An 11,407-nucleotide genomic window follows, 5' to 3' on the forward strand; every position below is an offset into this window, starting at 1 on the left:
GGGAAGGGAGCAGTATAAATTATGCCACTGATAAAATCATGGGTTACCAACCCCTAAACACTGTTGAAGAAGCCATTCCCTTCATCCTCTATCTTAACAGCAAAGGCATTCAGAGGATGGACCAAATTTCAAAATGGGATGCTGAGAATGGTGCTTGGACTAGCTGGGATTTTCCAGTTATTCCCCCACACTTGGATTCAAGCTACCAAGCCCTCTATAAAAATCTTCAAAACAGAGCCCCCATAAAAAAAGGAGCAGTAGATGGGTTTAGATGGGACCCCACGGGCTCATGTTACACCATTAAATCTGGCTATCAATTCATATGCAACAATACTTATCAGACCTCGGTCTGGAATCAATGGAGAATAATATGGAAGTCTGAGGCCATCCCCAAGGTCAAATTTTTCATTTGGCTGCTGTTAAAGGGCAGAATCCTCACTTCGGAAAACCTTAGAAAGAGAGGGGTACATGGACCTTCAATCTGTCCTAACTGCTGCTCCGAGGAGGAAACCATCCACCATTTATTTCTTGACTGCATCTTCGCGAAGAAATGCTGGACCATTATGGCCAACTTGGGCAATATAACATGGCAACCTCAGCAAAACATTGCAGAGACAATCCAAGATTGGACAAGGAATTGCCCTTGGAAAGATAAACGGAGCAAGATAGTCAAAAGAACATGGGATATCATTCCCCACAACCTTCTTTGGAAAATCTGGCTCACAAGAAACAAGAAAATATTTCAAAACAAAGAGGGCAATGTTTGGAAGACATGTAGCAGTGCTCACCTCTTGGCGCAGGAGACGATGGCAGTCAAATACTCAGGAACAATTAAAGCAACAGACTATTCAGTTGAGGAGAGGCTCATGATCAAGCATATTCTAGGTCGCTCAGGTCAACAACAGAGTATTCGGAGAAATTATAGGCAGCATCAACATAAGACCAAGGATTGGGAAATTAGACTACCAACCCAGGAGTTCAAAAGGTGGATTCTGAGTAACAACTGCTCAACCTTATTCTTTGATGGCGCCTCAAAGTCCAACCTAGGACCAGCAGGCGCAGGAGGTGTTATCATTGATGAATTAGGAGAAGAAATATGCAACTATGAATGGAGTTTAGGAGAAAAAACAAATAATAATGCAGAGGCTCTTGCTCTGTATCAAGGATTGTTGCAATTAAAAAGCATGGGAATTAGAAAAGCTCTTGTCCTAGGAGACTCCTCAATAATCATTGGCTTCATGAACCATTACAGGAGATCCCCAAACAGTAATCTTCAGCAACATATCCAACGCATCAATCTCCTCACCGAATACTTTGAAAAAATCCGATTCTGTCACATCCTCCGCACACACAATGGGGAAGCGGATAAACATGCAAATAATGCAGTTGGACAACCGGAAGGTGCATTGAGGCACAGTCACAGAGAATTTTTCCAGCCTCTGCCATGAAGCAGGCCGATCCTGACATTGCCCAGGCGCGTAAATCCAGCAAGCGTGTGACGGGCATGGTTACAACAGACTCAGGACAGTCGATTGAGAGTATGAAGTGCACAAACAGTCTCATTCAGGTCTTGATCCAAAGAATAGCTGACATCCCGAGGGAAAATAATCATCTCAGCGAAGGACGGAAGAACGGTTTCACTGCTCCAGCGAATCGTCATAGAGATATAGGAAAATATCACAATAATGCAGAGGATCCGATCTCTGTTATGTATTCAGGCTACTGTTGGTCCCGATCCATAAATACGGGCACAGGAAGGCAAATATTTGTCATACACTGCTATGAACAAGAGCAGCCTCGCTGGAACGAAGAAGGCGCTCTTGTCCAGACTCGAAGACGAACTCCATCGCTGGTATCGATTCTTCTTGCTTTGTTTATCTATCCTCTAATCTACATCGTGGTTTTTTTCAGGGCTAGCTTTAGTGGGAAGCTGAGAGCTATAGCGCCTTTCTTTCAACAGTCTCTGCTCTATACTCTGAACCTTTGCTGGCCGTCCCCCATCCTTCCTTCTTGCCCCTTAAGTTCGCCCCTCTCTGGCTCATCCTCTCTAACTTCAAGTTTTTCCCCTTCAATCTTGAGCGCTATCAACCAGACTTCCTTTTATATCCCTGCTCTCATCCAGAAAGCGAGAACTGTAAGCTCGAAACCCTTCTGTTTATTTTCACTAACCTCCAACTCTCTTCTTTCAACCCCTCGCTTCATCATCCGGCCCCTCTTTTTCTTCTCCCGCAGCAAGGAGGAGTCAGCTGACCATCTCAGTGGATTTGACCCTCATAGAACCCAAGCCCAAATAGTGATGGCTCGTTCTGAGCAATGCTTTCACTGCCGCGACCTTCAGGCCGAATTCGAAGAGGTCAGAGCTCAACAAAGAATACTGGAAGATCAAGTGCGAAATATGGAAGCCAGGCACGCTGAACAGATTCGGAGCCTGGAAGCCAAATTTGATGAGCAGTTCAGAAGTCTTCACGCCAAATACCGCACAGAAATGAACCTGTTTCTCCACCGGGTTCATTCACTTCATGAGCAGTTCAACGAACTCAACAATAGATGCATTCACGCTGAGGAATCGCTGACAATCCTAAGGGAAATCATGGAAGCAAAGCAGAAAGAAAAATCAACATCTTCAAGCGCAAAGCCAATGGAAGCAGATCAGCGCCCAGAGGACTCCACAGCGAGAAATATCAGTCGTATTGACATTGATTAACTATGTGCTGTAAATGCAAGTTTTGGTGCCATCAGTATATCCGGATTTATAGTAGCAATAGATGTTTTTTAGTCAGAAGTTACAGAAACCAATTCAAGGATAGGAACCTCATGCTCTCTCCTTGGATTTGTAGTGCTCTTGAAGCAACCTATGTATGGCTTCATGCCTTATTACTTTTTTCAATCAATATATAGCAACCGATCTTGTCAAAAAAAAAAAAAAGTGTAAATGGCTAAATCATTGGCATAATCTTTTTCCAGGAACCATGGCATCAACCTTCAAAACACTATCCTTAGGAATTATGACATCGACCTCCATAACATTGGCCTCCAGAATTGTGACCTTGGGAACTATGACTAATGGAACTGTGACTTGAACTATGACCTTTGGAACTGTGACCTTGAACTTCATAATTGTGATCTCGAGAACTATGACCTCGGTAACTATGACCTTGGTAACCATGAACTGGAGATTGTGATCTTAGCCTCAAGAATGAAGACCACAGACTCAAGAACTATGACCTTGGCCTCAAGAACTGTGACCCTGCAAATTTGTTTCACTTAATGATTTAAAAACTCCATAGTCGATATCCTTCATAAATTACTTTTGGTCAAATATTTGAGAACACTATCAACACATCGATATCCTCGACATTCAAATATTTAAAAGGATCAATAAGGCATCGTTGTCCTTGGAAAATTATTTTCGCTCAAGGATTTTAAAAGCCCAACGATACATTACTAATTCTTCGAGGGATCTCTATTTTTTGATGGGATCTTCCTATGTTAAACTATTAAATATATTGGGGATATGCCATTGTCACTTTGCAGGATTTTTAATATCTTGCATTGAATAACAACATTGTGAAGCAAGATTATTATTAAATATATTGGAGATATGCCATTGTCACTTTGCAGGATTTTTAATATCTTGCATTGAATAACAACATTGTGAAGCAAGATTATTTCTTGTAAATCTAGTGGATCATATTATCTTTGTTTTCACCAGTGCTTTTAGTGAGACATTGGCACATACATAAATCAAATATTTTGTAATAGAAAAGTGAATAATACGATATTATTGGATATTATATATTATTAATTTGTTCATTCATTATTCTTGTGTGTCCTTCACATGTTCTATAAAATTATATTCAATCTAAAATACATAGTGTGATTCTTGGATGGGAAACAAGTCAAACTTTGAAAGTGATTTGTTGAGAGTGTAAGTGAATCATCCCCAAAGTGTAAGTTTCTTACAGATAATAGGTTGCTTGATGATCATGACACGTGGTGACATTTTCGGATATCAAGGTATGGGCTTCGTCTAATCTAATTAATTTGATCATTTTTACATTTAGTGCCATTTTCTTTATATGGTATAGGCTCTAATCTACACTACTTGTGTTGTAACCCTTTTCCATTATTTTGTATTATATTTTCCTACTTTTAAAAAATATATAATTTTTTATTATTTAATGCTTGTGTTTCCCTGTTTTTTTTAAATTTGAAGTTACCATTCCCAAAACACATGCATATTTTATATACTTTTGTTGTACCCTATTTGATGCAACATAGTTTTGGAATGATATATATAATTGACTTGCCTCATGAGAAATATAGAATATGCATGTGATGCTAACAAATTATGGTTATATAAAAATCCTCGGTAAAAGTAATCATTATATATGACACTTCATAAGTTAGCCAACGAGTTAAAGTCTCACAGATTTGGATTTTAAACATTACTACATGTTTCGTATCCCATGTATGTTCATTAATTGACTTTAACATATAAGAGATTTTTGGTTATTTTCCATTTTGTATTTTTTGCAAACATGCATATTTCCTATATATTTGAAATCAAGATGTCTATTTTGGAATGAGTAGTTCGCAAGGCTTTCTATGTACATATTTTTTTATTCTCTAGGATGCATTGCACCCCTAGTTGGAAAACCTACATTTCTTAATCCAACCCCTTGATTCTCCCCGTCACCTTTGTTGAATGATATGTAAACCTTCCCTCTTATGCTTCCATGAAGACTTATCCCATGGCCTCAATACTCTAGTTAAGACATTTGTAGGTTGTTCATTCATTCTAGGGGACTTTGCATGCATTGAAGCCGTATTTGAGCATATGTTTGGAGATCAAAAGATTAATGTGACAACATTTTTTCTTGTGACTATAGTTATAAATTCTTGAGTTTCCTAATCCAAACATCTATGCCTCTCAATATGTTGTTTCCAATGATTTTACTTTCCAACTTGAGTTTTCTCCAAGAAAATGGGAAAAAGAAGAAAGAACAATGTCCAAAGAGCATGAAACTGTTGCCAAACCAAAACATAAGACATATGTTGATATTCCATTCCTAAATGTAAAATGTCAAAAGAGAGCAACATTAGTAAATTTGAAAGTTAACAACTTAGGAATTTGTGTGGTGTTGTCTTATGGAGTCATCACCTACAAATTTTTGGAATCTATATTATGTGTGGTGTTTTCTTCCGGAGTCATCGCATACAAATTTTTGGAAGACTCCGAAAGAAAACACCACACATAATATAGATTGCAGAAGCCTCAAATCATTAACTTAGGAATTACAATTCAAATTTTGATTTCATGAAGGTTAACAACTCTATTTTTCTTAACCATTCATCAGTTGTTCTCTTTTCTTAACCTCTTGATTCCATTGGCCTGATTTTGGATAGGCACTAGTCCCTTATCGTCCATCACCTCTTTATTTCACGATATTATGAAAAAAATAATTTTCCAAGCCATCTCCTCACATCACCTTGAGATTACATGGGTTTTATATATATTGGCTCTATTGGTAAAGAAAAGAAAGGTTAATAACCATAATAAAAGTTGATAAAGTGACTATGATCTACTTAAACTATGACATTGTGGTTATGATCTACAATATGAAATGAGATGAGAAGCCTATGAGGAGCATACTAGATAGAGATTATTTATGAAACTTTATTCTATGGATAAGGTATGACAACAATTATGCAATGGACCTTTTAGAAAATTGTGGAGGCAAAAGAAAGAGAAATATCATATGGCAATTTTATATCAGAGTTTGAAATCATAACATTCTTCCTCAGACTTGTATTTTTGTCAATAATATATTATTTTTAAAGAGACAACACATGATACAATCATCTCTAAAGCATTGGAAATAGAAACATATTTGTATTACTTTGGATAATTTAACATGTGCATCTTAAGGCTTTTGAGGTCTTTACACCATTTATTTTTCCATCCTTGCAAGGGACGTCACATTTGTTGGGATTCATGGTGTAAGGAGAACTAGAATATGGAATTATAATGCACCAATGCAATGGTATTTTAAAACTTTTTACGAAAGGAATTATGCATAATTACATCACGTATACCAAAACATTCTATAGTTGATTTTAGATTTGGTTCTCCTATTATTGGTCATGTAAGTTGTCAACACAACCACTTAAGGTGGTTTTGTTTTAGACTACTTCAACAAGCTCAACTAAAGAGTATCAACGACTGGGGGGGCGGGAATTTGTAGAATGATAGTTGAATTGAAATAATATCCAAGATTTGTTTTGATTTTACCTAATTTTTGTAGCTTATAATGGTGTGCATTCTATCCAAGCGAAAACTTAAGAATTCCCATAGCATAAGAGCGATAATTGAATATTGAGTCAATTTTTCCATACACATTAATGAGCCACCTATCCTTTGGTCTTAAGGAAAGGGAGAAACCCATTGTAGAAAGAGAGAACTATAACAAAAATTTATTGTTGAAAAAAGGTTTTGGGATCAATCATGCAAATAAAACCCTAGCTATCTGAACACACCCCACCCCCCATAAAACTCAAAGCTCAAGGTTCTCTTAAAAATAAAAATAAAAATATAAGTACTTCCTAATAAGAATAATAAGGGAGAGATGTGTAATTCAATCAATTTTTAGAAAAAAAAAAAAAAAAAAAAAAAAAAATTGGACCTGCAAGACCAATGGGGGAGATATGAGGTGTTAGGGTTTGGACAAAGCTTGAATGATGATGGGAAATAAGGCTTTACAGGATCCTTGACTGGGATCGTAGGGGCTTAGAAAAATGGAGGAGTCATAAATGATTGATTACTCAGATAGGCCTGGTCATATGGAATTGTTGTCTATGATGAAAAATTTAAATAGTCCAGGGTGGTTATGAACTAGTTAGGTGGACCATCAAAATAGGATTTGGTCTCATCAGGAGGGGTTACATCATAGGAGCTCCACTATTTTGACTAGGCAATCGATGATCATGAGTCTATGTTCATGATTTCTTTTAACATATATTACTTAGGGTTTTAACCCTCCTTGGGTGAATGATGATGTGTCGGCATTGGTGGAGCCATGGGTTTTTAACTTATTGGAACCCCCTTTTCCAAGAGGGTTTAATTATTCTACTCAAGGTGTGATCCTAGATGAGATTCAAAAATTTTGGTTTTAAAATCCTTTGGAATTTTTTGTGGGTGAGGGGGCCTTACCATTCTCATCAGTGTAAGGGGATTTTCACTCCTTGGTCTCAAGGTAGCGTTTGATGTCAGAATAGGTGATTGAAGGCTTTCAGCCACTCTTAAGCAACTTCTTAAATACATTGTTGGTAGAAGGGGATGAAGGTGGAAAACTGGTAGGGCCTGAATATTGTGGTTATCAAGCTAAGGAAGGAGGTGATGAGGAATACTCTCATTCACCATCTAAAGGAACATTTGGCTCAATGATTAAAACAAATAAGAATAGGGTTCTAAAGAGTGTCAAAATCCTCATTGCTTACAAGCTCAACTTGGGGGTGATATGGAGATCACATAGGAGGAGTCTATAATAGAGAGGTATTTGGTTAGAAGGGCTAGAGTGCACAAATTGAATATTAGGAATTTGTAGGCATGGCTTAGGGACAAGATAACCCTAAAGGTAAAAAACTATCATGAATTTTTTATTTTAGCAAAAGGTTGGATTCAAATTAATTTTAAATCTAACAAGGATGCATAACAAATTTCCAAATTTGTATGGTCCATATATTCAACTTCGATAATGTTCAATTTGAACCCCACTCTTTGATGCAAGCCAAAAGTGGATTGACATTGCCTCCATTTGGGTTCGATTAGCCAACTTACTTTCTCATATGTGGAGTGAGAATATTTTTAAAGATTTGGAAAACAACATTGGGATCTTCTAGGAAGCTAATTTCTCATTCAAAGAGACCAAGGACATGTCAATGACCAAAATCATTCTGATCTTGCAATTGTGTAATGGTCTTCATGAAACTATCAACATTAGTAGAGGAATTGAGAGACTTTAAGTGCTTGATTATGAAGGGGTTTCATTTCAGTGTAAGAGATATCACAAATATGGGCACGATGTCAACCATTGCAATATCCCCTTTAAAAAGGCTTGGCATAGGGGGAGGCTAAGAAAAAAATGAAAATGGATCCTCTATCTGATTCAAGGGTGAGCATCAAGGAAGGGGAAGTGGGACTTGAGCAGGGGCAGAAAATACTAGAGGATCTATTAGGTTCAAGTCAAATGGAAGTAGGTTCGTAGTCTCAAGATCAACTTGCTAGTGCTAGGTTGTCCCCTTAGGCCATTAGAGGCATGTCAATCTCGGTTTCACACCCTCTAGGTTTTCCTTCTTCCCTTCCTAATTTTAATTTGCTTGCAAATTTTTTTTCGAGTTTGGGTTATGATTGGGGTTCTGCTTCTGGGGGTCTGGGGTTTGAAGTCCCACAACCAATATCTAGGTGTGTTCATAGCTAGGTCAATTCTTTGTTCCCTATTAGTTTTTGTGGTAGCAGAGGAAAAGTGTTCTAGTCTCTATGATGTATAAGAGGCTAAGGAACACGAGATCTCCAAAATCCATAAAAAGTTTCACAAGAAAATACTTAGAGACACCTCAATTAAATTAATTAGACATAATTGAGATATTTCCTAACTTAGTAAAAGTGGTTAATTAAAGTGAATTAATTGGGGAAGATAGATTTTGGTCTAGAAACTTTTATTGATGAAGCCAAGATGAACTTAGCCATTGGTTAAGATGTGATTGTGATCGTTAAGACTCCAACGAAAGATTATAAGAGTAGGTCTAAGGGGTTTGAGAAGGGACATCGAATCAATTATGAGTTGAGTTGCTTGAATACCCAATTGTAGGTATTCAACAAGGGCACAAGTAAAGTTAGGGAAGCATCAGAGGTAGGGGTTTCAATAGAGAATTGGGAGCAGGAGTATAAAGGAGATTTCCTTAGTATATTCCATTGTAAGGGATACATGAAGAGGAGTTCAAATTCATCTATAAAGAAGGTCACTACTGCTAGGGAGAGTAGCCATATTTCCCAATGTGAGTTCTTGGAGGAGACCATGTTTCAGTTGCTAGAAGCAAGATCTATTTTCCGAAGGCGGAGCGAGTGGGTTTCATAGGCAAAGGGAGGTAAGACAACTTGCTAGGAGGTCATTCCAAGGCTATACAAATTTCTAGAGAGAAACATCGCATATTTCCCCGAGGCAGTACAAATAGCTTGGGAGAGTTCAAGTTGCCACGAGAGGGCCAAATCGAGTAGCAGAGGGAGATGGATAGTCTCCATTATTTTTCCAGCTTAAATCAATATTTTTTAGAGGACTACTAATGAAAGGCAATGATTTGATCGTATTTTCTTCTAAATTGATAAATAATAATAAAACCCTCATCTGCTATACTAGTTTTCCCTTCTTCTTTTTTCCAAGGACAATTGTCCAAAATTAAAAATGTCATATTTTTATGTGTGTACATATTTTCTCAGTCCCACTTTTTATATCTTGCAACATTTTTAATTGTCAATATTACAATAGTGATTTAATCATTATTTTTCATCAAGTTAATTAGAGAAGACAAATAATCTCAAGTATATAGAAGATTAAACTTGAATTTATTGCAATCATGAAAATTTCACATGGTAGCAGAGTAATAAAGATTAGATCATAGGATCTAGAGCGAAGGAAGCGAGGGTTGTGCAGTTCATTGGGAGATCTGAAGCACATAAAACTAGATTTGTGTAGGCCAGCCAAGAAGTGCAAATTTCACAGAGGCAGTAGTTTGATTTCTAGTCTAGTCTAGAGGAAAAGTGTGAATTGTCTCAGGGTAGTAGTAGTAGGAAGAGTGGTTGTTGGAAAGGGTTTCCAGTGAGTAGATTGAATATTCACATAGCAGATCTAATACAGAGAATTTGTATCATAAGGGTTTTGCACTAGCATATCAACATAGGTAAAGGAAGATAATTTTGGGAAAAATACTTAGAAGGGGGTGCGGCAGGGGGGGTGGTGAATCAATATTTTCAAATTCAAACTTCCAAATTTTATATCCTGAAAAATATATGCTATTGTTATTAAGAAAACTTATGTATGTACGCTACTTCAGAGAAGGAAACCAATGTATATCCAGTTTACTTATTTTTCTCTCAGATGATTATCTTTTATCATTGCATCGGTAGATTAGTTACTTTCAGTGTAAAGAAATCACAAAAAATGAATAACACACATAGAAAACTGGGATTTTAAGGTGGAAACCTAATGTGGGAGAAAACCACCATTTTTGTTGTCTTTTTCTTCTTTCTTGTGATATAAAGAAAAAGTATTACATTTGTATTGATGTGGACTCTTGTTAGTATGGAGGCACCCACCTGCAGAAGGCTACAATCTTCTTCTTTTTCCCAGCATCTACTGGAAGGGATCTACAACCCCCTAAACTCATTTACCATCTCCTACTAGAAGGGAGTTCCTACCCCATTTCTGATGGCTACAACACTCAACTTCTTATGGAATAGTATTAATAATTGTCAGGCCAGGAGGTAACTCCTCCAAAATGAATTGTGTTTATTCATTAAGATTACTCATGGTTATATACATGAGGGAGTGACTCTTGTGCTTCACCTCTTGATGACTCTTCCTTTTCCATTATTTACTATTTACATTATTTACAAGTGTTCACCCAATCCCAATGATTAGGTGTCAACATTCCCCCCTTAATCTGAAGGGATGTTAGTGAGTCCAAGCATCATTCTGAATCTTTCAAATTGTTCTCTTCCAAGCGCTTTGCTGAATATGTATATAATCTATTCATTAGTGGAAAAATGGCGTAGATGGATTATATTGGCCTCAACATGATGTCGAATCAGATATTATTTTGTATTGATGTGCTTCTTTTGATCATGGAACTTTGGGTTCTTCACCAACTTTATTGCAGAGGTATTGTAAATCATGAGTGGAGTTGAATGTACTTGTTTTACCTACAAATATTCCAGAATTTTCCCGAGCCACACAATTTATTTTGTTACCTTAGTTGTTGCCACATATTCTACCTCTATTGTGGAATCTATTGGAATTTATTGTTTGCGTGATATCCAGGAGACAGCTCCTGATCCAAGATTCATAACATAACCTGAAGTAGATACCCCAGTTTCTTTGTCTCCAATCGAAGTCTGAATTAGAGTATCCAATCAATCTGAAGTCGCCCACTTGTGTATACTTGAGTCCAAAGTCTTGGGTTCCCTTCAAGTACTTTAGAACTCTTTTTGTAGCATACCCATGTCCCTCACAAGGATTTTGTATAAACCTCGAGAAGATTCCAATAGAAAACGAAATGTTTGGTCTGGTAGTAGTCAGGTAGTTGAGACTTCCTACAAGTTGTTTATACTTTGTTTCATCCTAAAATTATT

Source organism: Pinus tabuliformis, chromosome 3_2 (assembly GCF_031772625.1).
Source record: "Pinus tabuliformis cultivar Carrire ecotype Pingquan chromosome 3_2, CPIR1, whole genome shotgun sequence".
In the NCBI taxonomy this organism is placed as follows: Eukaryota; Viridiplantae; Streptophyta; class Pinopsida; order Pinales; family Pinaceae; genus Pinus; species Pinus tabuliformis.